This window comes from Pseudophryne corroboree, chromosome 7 (assembly GCF_028390025.1).
Source record: "Pseudophryne corroboree isolate aPseCor3 chromosome 7, aPseCor3.hap2, whole genome shotgun sequence".
Classification (NCBI taxonomy): domain Eukaryota; kingdom Metazoa; phylum Chordata; class Amphibia; order Anura; family Myobatrachidae; genus Pseudophryne; species Pseudophryne corroboree.
The window spans coordinates 363,124,358-363,139,374 of NC_086450.1; the positions used below are offsets into that span (position 1 = coordinate 363,124,358).

Below are 15,017 nucleotides of genomic sequence, written 5' to 3' on the forward strand. Positions count from 1 at the left end.
CCCTGTCTCCTGCACTGGTACCTGACGATACTCTGACCTGCCCACCCTGATCTTCTCAATCACGGTGATCGTAAGCCTACTGCTGTTCGGTGTACATCATACACAGACAGCAAACACTATATCTGTGCTTAATAATATTTTGTATTACATATCCCAGGAGATCTGTGTACTATACATACAGACCTTGGCTGCCAGTTTTAGTTTCTAACAGCAGCCATATACACATATATATATATCCCTTTTCTTTACCCTTTTCATCCTTCTTCTCTCTTTTCATCATATTTGGTATTTAACAAACTGGTAGAAACTTTACACTGTTTGGCTCAGTTCCTACCAGCAGAGGCCAGCACACTGGTATAATATTTGTATTTACAGTGATTCTCAGTGCTTTTTTTTTTGTTATTTACAAGACCTCTTTGTTTTCCTGACTCAGCCTGTGGGATTCAGTACATTTGATTTTCTAAATTCAAATGAATTTCTACACTCAGTTCAGGATGCATTATGATCATTAGCGAGATTCCCCCAATTGATGCTTTAAAAATCTTGTTTGCAATACTTGCCTAAAGCTGACTCTAATTTTGGAAAGTGAATTTCTTTTCCCTGTGTGCACATTCAGGAAGGTGATTTTCCTTTCCCCGTGTGCCATTACCAACATTTGATATTTGGGACGTATTTCTCTGATGACACAGAGAATTAATGTAATTTTTCTCTGACCTTATTTACATCTTTACCAATCCTTTTTGTGCTATCTGTTAACTGATTATTGAACCCAAATTATAGAATGTATATCTTTGAGCCACACCTTATCATCTTTTTTTCGTGGACTCTCATCTGCGATCCACGGAGCTCAATACCACAGAAGTGGGATTTGATGAGCCGTGCCTAACGCAGAAAGCAGATCCACCTATTTGTATCTAACTAATTCATCTCTTTCTTTGGCCCTGTAAACTGTCTCCATTCTTTCTATCTCTCTATCTCTTCTATTTTCATATATAGGTGCACTCTCATTGGTGTACTTTCATATAAACTCTCTACTATCATACCACGCTGCCAATGCCCGATCTCGTCTGATCTTGGAAGCCAAACAGTGTTGGGCCGGGTTAGTACCGGGAGAGGAGACTTCCTGCGAATACCTGGTATTGTAGAGCGGGGATCATTTCCCCTTGTATGTGAGTTGCAACGCCAACAGCAGTATCGCCACTAATTCTCATTTCTACCAGATTTTTTCATGTGTGAGGCCTACGACCAAACATTTTGGTCTACGTCAGAAAGTCAGGTCCTTTCTGAATGCAGGAGACTACCAATTCCTAATTTAAGTAGCCCTATTGGGACCTACTTATTACATAATCTTTCATGACCACTCCTCGGTCCCATCAATACAGATATTCTGTACTGGTCAGGGGAAATGGGGGTATGACGATCAAATGTCTACAACCATTCCAATCACACATTGTGACTAAAAAGACCAGAACATTTTAAATCTTTATGACTACATTTTTTCTCTATATGGATCAGATATATGGGTATTTTCGTTTTCAAACGTCAACATTAAAAGTTATGTATTAAATATTTCCTTTCATATGTTATAGGAATTTTCTTTTTCCTTCTAAAGAGTGCGCCCACACAAGAGCCTTCTTTCTCTCCCCTTTTTAGTAGACTCTTGGCCATCACCAAGTTCAAATTGGTTGCCATGTACAAGATTTTCAGCATTGCACTTCACTGGATATACCTCCTGATAGGTCACTCTTGGGTCTGGTATTTCAACAGTCATCTCCTTTTCGTTTACAATCTGAACCTCCACACAGTGAGTCAATGGGGAAGTGGCAGCAGGAATGTCTTCAACCAATGAAACATTCTCTCCCACAAACTGACATTCAACTGCTTCAGTTACTTACAATTCTTTAAGGGGTTCAGAATGTATGTTCTCAATTTCTTCACTATCATGACTACTGATAACTGATGTAGAGTCCTTGGCAGATGAAACTGATTCTGGCTCAAATACAACAGGCTGTTCAGTGCCTTCTATTGGTTCTAAAACACTCCTCAACTGGCAAATCAATTTCTTGCACTGGAGTTAACTGATGCAGTAGACTGGATTCATTTTCAAGTAAGGAAAGGCATTCAATATTTCCTTGTTCAACGTCTCTCTTCTGGTTCCATGACTTCAAAGTCTTCAGGTGTGGCAGCATCAATGATACTCCAACGTTGTCTGATCAGACTTTGCAGACACATTGCTTGCATCTTTACTGACACCTATTTTCCTCGAGCTCTCCTCCTCGACAACAGATTGAGACACATCCCTTCCTTGCGGTCTTTTGTGAAAGTGTTGTGTGTAAATGTTGCAAAACTCTCTGCCCAGGAATTATCTCGGGAATATTTCCACTTTGCCAGAACTCATCAGGTGTTAAAATCCCTTTGGTATGTTTGATATTAATTTATCTCGGGAATATTTCCACTTTGCCAGAACTCATCAGGTGTTAAAATCCCTTTGGTATGTTTGATATTAATTTATCTCGGGAATATTTCCACTTTGCCAGAACTCATCAGGTGTTAAATTAATATCAAACATACCAAAGGGATTTTATCTCGGGAATATTTCCACTTTGCCAGAACTCATCAGGTGTTAAAATCCCTTTGGTATGTTTGATATTAATTTGAACCATAAGAGATTTTGGTTTCCTAGGATTGCAAAGAAGGTGTAACCGATCTCTCGGGAGATACAGAAGGAGAGGCTAAAACATTGGATTCTGCTTTTGGAAACAAGACATCGAATACCCCTCCTGGGGCCTGAACAGCAAATGTTTTTTCAGAGGCAGAAATATTGGATTCTGTTTTTTTCTATATTAAGAGAGGAAAGAATCCTTTCCTTATTCCCAAACCTAGAGTATGGTCTTCTTGTAACAGGACCCCAATTCTGAAGCTGAGTTCTTTTCAGAGCAGGTTCTATGACCAGTTCCTCTGCCACAGGGTCTGGAACAGAACTAGACACTTGATTCAACATGATATGACGAATGACAGGAGGCAGATACTTGTCATGCCTTCTAGGCTTACGCAAGCCACAGTTCTGAATGAAGTGGCCAAAGCCCCCACACTACAGGCATAAGTTAAAGTTCCTGCGACATTAATGCTCCTTTTCTGAGAGCTTGGGCTGTGGGAAACGTCTATACCTGTTCTCCCCCTCCAAAGAAGATGAATCTCTTGTCACTATATTTTGAGCAAGAGTCTCTTTAGAGCTAGATGAAGTCTCAATGAACTCGGGCACGATGAAAAAAAAATTGTCAGAAGGTTTTGCAGCTGTTTTAAAGACTGCTGCAAAACTTCCAGCCGTTCTGGTTTCAAAGCACTGAAAGCAGACTTCAGGGCTGACAGAAATTCTTGCAGGGCTTGCATAACCAGACACAGAAAGATGTCAGCTTGGAGAGACTTAAGGCAGAGGTAGAAAGACTGAATAAGGCAGAAAAATAAAAACTGGATTCTCTCAAATGACCACTCTGGTTTTTTTTTTAATATTATTTTTGGCCGGTTATAATGTTATGTGGACTACTCAGTTAAGAGGGTTACCAGGTGGTACCTGCAATGCTAGGCTTCACCTTTAGCAGCCGCCTTTCCAGGGTGAATTAGGTCCACCCGTACTCAGATGCCCCTGGGTCTTATGTAAGGACAAGGCTACTATTAGAGGCTGGGCAAGAGTAAATGCATTACAGTGAGACTTTCACTGGGCACAACCTTAGTAACGCTGCTAAATGCACAGACGGAGATAATAGCAGAATGCTTTTGAGTGCAACAATGCACAGGGTGAAATAATAAACACTGAATGTATATGAAATGCAACAATGCACAGGGTGGTATAATAATCAAACACAGATGGTATGTAAATGCAACAATCCACGGGATATAAGCAACTAAATATCAATGGATAATAAATGTAACAATGCACGGGATGATATAAATAATCAAATAGAAGAGGTAACTCAAACTCTGAAAATAACCAATGCAAAATCTCAGGACTTAGCTTAAACTGTCTGATGTGGATTCTGAAGAAGCCCGGAATTTGGAACTGGAACAGAACCTCCTGAAGGGGAGCAGAGATCCAGAGACACTGAGACAGGTTTCAGAGCAGGATTACACGGTGTGCTGTAATAGCAGGCTTGGCAACTGGAACAGACAGCACTAACTGCACAGATTCTAGATTTCACCAAGGAACAGGGACCAGGTACAAACAGGAACTTGAAGCTATAACCGGTGTCAGATGAAGGGCAAGCTGGGTAATAAAGGGAGCAAGCCCCAATCAGGATGGCTGGAAAACCAGACACAAGGTAATGGCCTAATTATCTGACAGGTGAGACTGCACAGGCAACACATACAGGAGACAGGCTGCAGGTACACAGACTCACCAAAGGTGGCCCGCAACAGTACCCCAAACAGGTACATAAGAAAACCTGGAATGCTAACAGAAATACAACAGACTCACAACATAAAAACATAGTACTAAAGGAGGAGAAAAAGAAAGCTCTTGTGTGGGCGCACTCTTATTAGAAAGAAGATTAACCGTCAATTATGACAGAAACATTAAAACGTATGTTTATTAATCAGCATTAAAAATGAAAAGTACTCCCTCTATGATCCTGATAAGGGTGTGAACATGAAAAAGATGTGAGACAGAATAAATATATATATTGTAACACTGTAGGGGTGCAAGGCGCCTTTTCCTGGGGAATATGGCCGCACGCAGCAGCTGAGGAACAACACAAGTCCAGTTTCTGGTACAACTGACCCCGGCCAGTTTTATTGAAACAGAAAATAAAACAAAACCCAAAAATAAAAATACCTTGCCTGTCCGGCACTAACTAAACATAAGATATTCCTAACTGTCACTAAACAAAACACAGAGTTCTTCAGTACATACTGTATAGCTTACTTGCATCAGAAAGCGTGTCTCTCACACACAGATCCTGCAGCCTTCCCAGGCAGTCTGCCCATACTAATCAGGTTAGAAGCACTATAACACTCTTACACAGCTGAAACCCTGATTAGCCCTCTGTGAGGCCAAAGACCCGAACTGGGCCCAATGTCTAGAACTCGCCTTATCTCTCTCTCAGAGCCTTTACCCAGCTTTTACAGCAAACTGAAAAGGTTCAGACAAAACAAAAAGCATTTTTCCTAGAAGTTAACATTTTCTAAAACATGTAAGACAAGAACCTGGGACAAATATACCTGCCCTCAAACACTATCCCAGTGTTCTTGTCACATATCCCCCTCCCCTGTTTCGACCTAGGGGCCGGAACACTTGTAGCCCCCAAACAGAAGATGCGAGACAATGCATCTGCGTTGGCCAATTGTGTTCCCGGTCTATGTTCGACAGTAAACTTAAAGTCCTGCAACACTAGAAACCATCTAGTTACACGAGCATTCTTGCCTCTATTTACATACATCCATTTTAAAGGGGCATGGTCTGTCACTAGTCTGAATTGTCTACCCAAGAGGTAATATCTCAAGGTATCTAGTGCCCACTTAATGGCCAAAGCCTCCTTTTCCACAATGGCATACCTTTTTTCATGCTCATTGAGTTTCCTACTCAAATAAATGATAGGGTGTTCGTCCCCATCTCTGGTTTGGGACAGCACAGCACCTATCCCTACCTCTGAGGCATCTGTCTGTACCACAAATTCTTTTGAAAAATCTGGTGTTATCAACACCGGTTGTGAACACAAAGCCACTTTTAACGCTTGGAACGCCTTTTCTGCATCAGGGTTCCATTTCACCACATTTGACTGCTTCCCTTTGGTAAGGTCTGACAACGGCACCGCTGTGGTCGCAAAATTAGGAATAAACCGTCTATAGTACCCAGTAATTCCCAAAAAAGCCCTTACCTGTTTTTTATTCACTGGACGAGGCCAGTTTTGAATAGCATCAACTTTATTCAATTGGGGCCTAATCAGACCTCTGCCTATGGTGAAGCCCAAGTATTTGACCTCCTCCATTGCGAGGCAGCACTTCTTTGGGTTAGCAGTTAACCCTGCCTCTCTGATTGAGTCCAGTACTGCTTGTACTTTAACCAAATGGGACCCCCAGTCTGTACTGTGAATTACCACATCATCCAAATAGGCAGCTGCATATTTTCTATGGGGCCTCAAAATTTTATCCATCGCCCGTTGAAAGGTTGCTGGAGCCCCATGCAACCCAAAGGGTAACATCTTATACTGGTACAGCCCCTCCGGAACCGAAAAGGCTGTTTTTTCTTTGGCGCTATCAGATAAAGGTATTTGCCAGTAACCTTTGGTCAGGTCCAATGTGGTGAGAAACCTGGCTGTTCCCAGCCTTTCTACAAGCTCATCCACACGGGGCATGGGGTATGCGTCAAACTTGGACACCTCATTTAACTTACGAAAGTCATTACAGAAGCGTATGCTACCGTCGGGCTTCGGGATGAGCACTATGGGACTGGACCACTCACTGTTAGACTCCTCTATGACTCCCAGTTCAAACATGGTTTTAACTTCCTTAGAAATAGCTTCTCGCTGAGCTTCAGGAATCCTATATGGCTTTAAATGAACCCTGACCCCTGGTTCTGTGACAATGTCATGTTTTATTATGGTCGTTCGGCCAGGCAGCTCTGAAAATACCTCCCTATTTTGGATGAGAAATTCTTTAACCTGATTGTTCTGATCAGCTGATAATGTCTCTGACACCTTCACTGCGGGAAGCAACCGGGGTGAAGACACCGAAGGGCAAGGCTCCGCTGACAGAGACAACCTATCTTTCCAGGGTTTGATTAAGTTAACATGGTAGATCTGTTCGGGTTTTCTCTTTCCCGGCTGGTATACTTTGTAATTAACCTCATTCACTTTTTCCCTAATCTCAAATGGACCCTGCCATTTAGCTAGGAATTTGCTTTCCACAGTGGGTACCAAAACAAGAACTCTATCGCCAGGAGCAAATTCCCGTATCTTGGCACTCCGGTTATAGACCCTCTGTTGAGCACTTTGGGCCTGTTCCATGTGCTCTCTGACAACAGGTACCACGGCTGCAATCCTATCCTGCATTTGTGTTACATGCTCAATAACGCTTCTATAAGGAGTGGGCTGTCCTTCCCACGTCTCTTTGGCAATATCCAACAGCCCTCTGGGGTGTCTACCATACAACAAATCAAATGGAGAAAACCCCGTAGAGGACTGAGGAACTTCTCTGATGGCCATTAACAAGTAGGGCAACAAACAATCCCAGTTTTTCCCATCTCTCTCAACAACCTTTTTTAACATACTTTTTAATGTTTTATTAAACCTTTCCACCAACCCGTCAGTTTGGGGATGGTAGATGGACGTCCTGAGGTGAGTGACCTTAAATAACTTGCACAACTCTTTCATGATCCTTGACATAAATGGAGTACCTTGGTCAGTCAAAATTTCTTTTGGTATTCCCACTCTACTAAATACCTGCACCAGCTCCCTAGCTATCGCCTTGGTTGTGATAGTGCGTAAAGGGACAGCCTCAGGATATCGAGTGGCATAGTCCATAATTACCAGGATATACTGATGGCCCCGAGCAGACTTTAACAAGGGCCCCACGAGATCCATGGCTATTCTGTCAAACGGGACCTCTATAATAGGCATGGGAACTAGTGGGCTCCTGAAATGGGGTCTAGGGGCATGATACTGGCATTCAGGACAGGAAGAACAATATTCAGACACTTCTTTATAAACCCCTGGCCAAAAGAACCTTTGTAAAACTCTTTCAGTGGTTTTTTCTGCCCCTAAATGTCCTGCGGTAACGTGACTATGAGCTAAATCTAGTACCGTTCTCCGATAAGGCTGGGGAACTACCAGCTGTTCCACCACATCCTCACCCCTTTTGACAATGTGGTACAAGAGCTCATTACAGATGGCCATGTGGGGATACGTAACCCTGTCACCTGGTACCACAGGTTCCCCATTAACAATCTTAACATTCTCTCTAGCCTTTATTAAGGTAGGATCCTTTAACTGTTCAGACGCAAACAGATCCTTCTTTACCTCCAGGTCAGGCACGCTTTCAGTTCTAACTACTATGTCTCTGTTCCCGGCAAGAGGGTCCTCACTGGACTCCCCATCTGTCACTTCCCCAGCCAAACTAGCAAAAGGCAAAGGGCCAGAAAGTTCCGAAGACCCACGTACATCCATAAAATCACCGGTATTATCAACTGGTTTTTTACTTCTCACATCTGTTGATAACCGTGATTCCCACAGTTTCCAAAAATGAGGAAAATCCCTCCCTATTATGGCCTCATGCACCAAGGTAGGGACCAGTCCCACTTTAACCATTGCTGACCCACAACAAGTTTCTATATTCACCTCAGCAGTGGCATAATGTTGGGTATCCCCATGTATGCAAGTTACCCCAATAGGTATTTGCTGGACCTTTAAGGGGTTCACTAACCCAGCTTTCACGAGGGTAACTAAACTTCCTGAATCTAGCAAGGCCTCTACCCGGTTACCCTCTAAGAACACATCACACATTTGTTTTTCCAGCTCAGGTGAAGGTACCACAGTACAGGCTAACCTAGCAAAGAAAGACATTCTGCGACATTCAAAGGCAGCATCACATTGCATAGGTTCTTGCGTGACTGGGCAATTGGCAATAACATGACCTGGCATACCACACCTAAAACATTTAACCACACGATTATCAACCCGTTTGGGCAGCATAGACCGTTCTAGCCCCATTGGCCTGTCTCCAGGGCCAGTGTTTACAGTCTCTCCAGCCTTGCGTTCTCTTAACCGCCCAGCAACGTTTTCCCACGGAACAGTCTTACCAGTCTTTACTGAAGGGCGCTGTCGAGGATCTATGGGTTGCTGGGTGGTCATCAGTAGTTCCTCTGCTGCCAAATACCTCTCTACCATGTCCACTAATTGGTCAGCAGTACCCGGGTTTCCATGGCTCACCCACTTGCGCAGGACCATGGGCAAAGATCTCAAGTAGCGGTCCATGACGACTCTTTCCACCATCTGGGGACCAGTTAATGTCTCTGGCTGTAGCCATTTTTTTGTTAGCTGAATAAGGTCGTGCATCTGGGAGCGCGGAGGCTTCTCCATGGCGTACAGCCAACGGTGCACCCGTTGTGCTCGTACTGACAGCGTGACTCCCAGGCGGGTCAGGATCTCAGTCTTTAGTTTATCATAGTCCCGAGCCTCAGCAGGGCTTAAATCAAAGTAAGCTTTTTGGGGCTCACCTGACAGGAAAGGTGCCAGCAGACTGGCCCACTGTGCTTTTGGCCAGTTCTCACGCTCTGCAGTCCTTTCAAACGTGGTCAAGTAGGCCTCCACATCATCAGCCTCTGTCATTTTCTGCAGGAAGTGACTGGCCCGTATAGAACTAGAGCTGGTCGGAGCACTGACGGCCACATCTCCAATCCGGGCTGCAAGGCTCTGCACCACTTCTGTTAAGGCCTCTCTATCCTGACGCTGTTGCCTGTAAAGTTCATCAACAACTGCCTGCTGTTGTCTCTTATTTTCCTCCATTGCCACCTGCTGCTGTCTTATATTTTCCTCCATTGCCACCTGCTGCTGTCTGTTGGCCTCCTGCTGTAGTCTCCAATTTTCCTCCATTGCCACCTGCTGTTGTCTCCTATTTTCTTCCATTGCCACCTGCTGCTGTCGGTTGGCCTCCTGCTGAGCCGCTGTAGCTTGCAGCAAGGCTTTAAGCAGATCCTCCATGTCGACAGATTTTTCAGGCGGCTTTGTAGCTGCTTTCACCCAAGACATATATCAAACCCTCAGGGGTGAGTCTCAGTAACTTCACACTGGGCTGTATCTGCATAAACCACCGTTTTCTGCAGGCCTCACAAAGCTGCTGCTTTCACTTATGCGCAGAACGGTGTGCTCGCATTCTCCACCAAGTTGTAACACTGTAGGGGTGCAAGGCGCCTTTTCCTGGGGAATATGGCCGCACGCAGCAGCTGAGGAACAACACAAGTCCAGTTTCTGGTACAACTGACCCCGGCCAGTTTTATTGAAACAGAAAATAAAACAAAACCCAAAAATAAAAATACCTTGCCTGTCCGGCACTAACTAAACATAAGATATTCCTAACTGTCACTAAACAAAACACAGAGTTCTTCAGTACATACTGTATAGCTTACTTGCATCAGAAAGCGTGTCTCTCACACACAGATCCTGCAGCCTTCCCAGGCAGTCTGCCCATACTAATCAGGTTAGAAGCACTATAACACTCTTACACAGCTGAAACCCTGATTAGCCCTCTGTGAGGCCAAAGACCCGAACTGGGCCCAATGTCTAGAACTCGCCTTATCTCTCTCTCAGAGCCTTTACCCAGCTTTTACAGCAAACTGAAAAGGTTCAGACAAAACAAAAAGCATTTTTCCTAGAAGTTAACATTTTCTAAAACATGTAAGACAAGAACCTGGGACAAATATACCTGCCCTCAAACACTATCCCAGTGTTCTTGTCACAATATATATATATATATATATATATATATATATATATATATAAATAAAGGATAAAATGTTCTGGTCTGTTGAATAACACGAGAAAGATTAGAAAGGCTGCAGAGACAAGATAGTCTAGCACCCGTTTCACCTGACCAGTACAGATAATCTGTATTAATGAGACCAACCAGGGAGGTTAGTATGTATCTTGGAGGACCGCTAGGATTGGATCAATACCGAGCAGTTAGATATTCACCCGTAAACCAATTTTGTTCAAACAAATAGGGAATGTCTAAATTAGCATGACCTGAGCGTTCGTAGGAGTAATAGGAGTGTTAGAGATAGCGCATAGTGGTGATCCTGCTGTTGGTGTCCACCCTTTAGATGAAGGGGAATAGTCCGTGCTCTACAAAACCAGGTGTTCCCAAAGAGTCTCCTCTTATGGTACTGACCTGGCCCAACGATGTTTCGCTTCCAAGATCGGACGAGATCGGGCATTAGCAGCGTGGTATGATAGTAGAGATGCTATCTACCAATGAGAGTGCACCTATATAAGAAAAAGGAGATTATAGGAAGGATAGGGTCAAGAGGTGTGTGGATCTACTTTCCACGTTAGGCAGGGTGAAAACAATTGCCACTCAGTGGCATCGTAGACCCTGGATCGTGGATGAGAGTCCACAGAAAATTAGTAGGCAAGTAGGAAAAAATGGGGAGGGGTAATATAGGTGGAGAGTTAGGAGCTGAGTCAAAAACAGATGTTGGGCGATGTCTCGGGGAGGAGACCACGGCCGCAAAATAGGAGGCGTCAGGTATGTTAGTATATTAAGTCACATATAATTTCCTATTTTGCTGAAGATAATCATAAGTACATTGTGCAAAGAGTCATTACTTGAGATAAGGGATAACAGCTGCCTATTGGTATAATAATTGAATCAGCAATCAATAGGATTAAAGGGCTGTAATATACACAGAAAAAAACCACAGCTGCCTGAATCAAGTATACATTCCTATTGTGCTGAATATATTCATGAGTACAGTGTCAAAGAGATACTCATTGCTAAAGTTGACGGATGACATCTACCTATTAGGTATGCCACACTGATGTATAAAATAAAGGGTGAATAGAGTGCAGTAAATATGCAATGTGTGGGATTAAAGGGCTATAATAGGCATAAAGGATCCCAGCTGCATTTATATGCAGAATTACTCTGTGCCTGAGTGAAATAGGCACTAATGGCTGAGGTAATTATAACTCAAAAACTTATATGAATATAAGCAGGAATGATACTCAGGTGTCAAGTTGAGAGACAGGTGGCAGTAAATACTCCTCCAAGGAAGGTCTCATAGTGAAGTCCGTGGAAAACGCGTTTCGCCCGTCCACGGACTTAGGTCAATCTTATTTCTAATCGGATTGGCAGAGGCGCATTGCATCCGCCTCTATTGCCATCAAGGTCAATTACATATCTATTCCGGTTTGGCAGAGGCGCATTGCTTCCGCCCCTATTGCCATCCAGTAATTCTTCTCGCCTAGTTCATGTTTTTAAGCTATTAACCTCCGGTTTCTGATATACAGCAATTTTAGCCCCTATCCAGCAACACTCAAACATCAATAACATTCATTTTAATTTCTTTCTCTAACGTCCTAAGTAGATGCTGGGGACTCCGTAAGGACCATGGGGAATAGCGGCTCCGCAGGAGACCGGGCACAAAAGTAAAGCTTTAGAACTACCTGGTGTGCACTGGCTCCTCCCCCTATGACCCTCCTCCAAGCCTCAGTTAGATTTTTGTGCCCAAACGAGAAGGGTGCACACTAGGTGGCTCTCCTGAGCTGCTTAGTGAAAAGTTTAGTTTTAGGTTTTTTATTTTCAGTGAGACCTGCTGGCAACAGGCTCACTGCATCGAGGGACTAAGGGGAGAAGAAGCGAACTCACCTGCGTGCAGAGTGGATTGGGCTTCTTAGGCTACTGGACATTCGCTCCAGAGGGACGATCACAGGCCCAGCCATGGATGGGTCCCAGAGCCACGCCGCCGGCCCCCTTACAGAGCCAGAAGACAGAAGAGGTCCGGAAAATCGGCGGCAGAAGACGTCCTGTCTTCAACAAGGTAGCGCACAGCACTGCAGCTGTGCGCCATTGCTCTCAGCACACTTCACACTCCGGTCACTGAGGGTGCAGGGCGCTGCGTGGGGGCGCCCTGAGACGCAATAAAAACACCTTGGATGGCAAAAAATGCATCACATATAGCTCCTGGGCTATATGGATGAATTTAACCCCTGCCAGAATACATAGAAAAACAGGAGATAGGCTCCGCCCCCTTCTCGGCGGCCTTATCTCCTCAGCACACTGGCGCCATTTTCCCTCACAGCTCCGTTGGAGGGAAGCTTCCTGGCTCTCCCCTGCAGTCACTACACTACAGAAAGGGTTAAAAAAGAGAAGGGGGGCACTAATTACGCGCAGTATTAAAGATACAGCAGCTATAAGGGGAAAAACACTTATATAAGGTTATCCCTGTATATATATAGCGCTCTGGTGTGTGCTGGCAAACTCTCCCTCTGTCTCCCCAAAGGGCTAGTGGGGTCCTGTCCTCTATCAGAGCATTCCCTGTGTGTGTGCTGTGTGTCGGTACGTTTGTGTCAACATGTATGAGGAGAAAAATGATGTGGAGACGGAGCAGATTGCCTGTAATAGTGATGTCACCCCCTAGGGGGTCGAAACCTGAGTGGATGAACTGTTGGAAGCATTACGTAACAGTGTCAGCTCTGTATAAAAGACAGTGGTTGACATGAGACAGCCGGCTACTCAGCTTGTGCCTGTCCAGACGTCTCATAGGCCGTCAGGGGCTCTAAAGCGCCCGTTACCTCAGATGGCAGATATAGACGCCGACACGGATACTGACTCCAGTGTCGACGGTGAAGAGACAAATGTGACTTCCAGTAGGGCCACACGTTACATGATTGAGGCAATGAAAAATGTTTTACACATTTCTGAAATACGAGTACCACCAAAAAGGGGTATTATGTTCGGTGAGGAAAAACTACCTGTAGTTTTCCTGAATCTGAGAAATTAAATGAGGTGTGTGATGATGCGTGGGTTTCCCCCGATAACAACTGATAATTTCTAAAATGTTATTGGCATTATATCCTTTCCCGCCAGAGGTTAGGGTGCGTTGGGAAACACCCCCTAGGGTGGATAAAGCGCTCACACGCTTGTAAGAACAAGGGCTCTACCCTCTCCTGAGATGGCCGCCCTTAAGGATCCTGCTGATAGAAAGCAGGAGGGTATCCTAAAATGTATTTACACACATACTGGTGTTATACTGCGACCAGCAATCGCCTCAGCCTGGATATGCAGTGCTGGTTTGGCTTGGTCGGATTCCCTGACTAAAAATATTGATACCCTAGATAGGGACAGTATATTATTGCCTATAGAGCATTTAAAAGATGCATTTCTATATATGCGTGATGCACAGCGGAATATTTGCCGACTGGCATCAAGTCTAAGTGCGTTGTCCAATTCTGCCAGTAGAGGGTTATGGACACGACAGTGGTCAGGTGATGCGGATTCCAAACGGCATTTGGAAGTATTGCCTTATTAAGGGGAGGAGTTATTTGGGGTCGGTCTTTCAGACCTGGTGGCCACGGCAACAGCTGGGAAATCCACGTTTGTACCCCAGGTCGCCTCTCAACATAAGAAGACGCCGTATTATCAGGCGCAGTCTTTTCGTGGGCAAGCGGGCAAAAGGTTCCTCATTTCTGCCCCGTGACAGAGGGAGAGGAAAAAGGCTGCAGAAATCAGCCAGTTCCCAGGAACAGAAACCCTCTCCCGCCTCTGCCAAGCCCTCAGTATGACGCTGGGGCTTTACAAGCAGAATCGGGCACGGTGGGGGCCCGTCTCAATGAATTTCAGCGCGCAGTGGGCTCACTCGCAAGTAGACCCCTGGATCCTTCAGGTGATATCTCAGGGGTACAAATTGGAATTCGAGACGTCTCCCCCTCGCCGTTTCCTAAAGTCGGCTTTAACGATGTCTCCTTCTGACTGGGAGGCAGTTTTGGAAGCCATTCACAAGCTGTATTGCCAGCAGGTGATAATCAAGGTACCCCTCCTGCAACAGGGAACGGGGTATTATTCCACACTGTTGTGGTACCGAAGCCGGACGGTTCGGTGAGACCGATTCTAAATCTAAAATCTTGAACACTTACATACGGAGGTTCAAATTCAAGATTGAGTCACTCAGAGCAGTGATTGCGAACCTGGAAGAAGGGGACTACATGATGTCTCGGGACATCAAGGATGCTTACCTTCATGTCCCAATTTACCCTTCTCACCAAGGGTACCTCAGGTGTATGGTACAGAACTGTCACTATCAGTTTCAGACGCTGCCGTATGGATGGTCCACGGCACCCCGGGTCTTTACCAAGGTAATGGCCGAAATGATGATACTCCTTCGAAGGAAGGGAATTTTAGTTATCCCTTACTTGGACGATTCCCTGATAAGGGTAAGATCCAGGGAACAGTTGGAGGTCGGTGTAGCACTATCTCAGGTAGTGTTGCGGCAGCACGATTGGATTCTCAATATTCCAAAATCGCAGCTGATT

At 44.7% G+C, this 15,017-nt stretch overlaps 2 pseudogenes; one reads left to right on the top strand and one right to left on the bottom strand.

Moving 5' to 3' along the window:
* Positions 1-1,029: 1,029 nt before the first annotated feature.
* LOC134946457 (5S ribosomal RNA) lies at positions 1,030-1,148 on the top strand (annotated as a pseudogene).
* A 9,678-nt stretch (positions 1,149-10,826) lies between these two features.
* On the bottom strand, positions 10,827-10,945 carry LOC134947273 (5S ribosomal RNA; annotated as a pseudogene).
* Between the last annotated feature and the right edge of the window lie 4,072 nt (positions 10,946-15,017).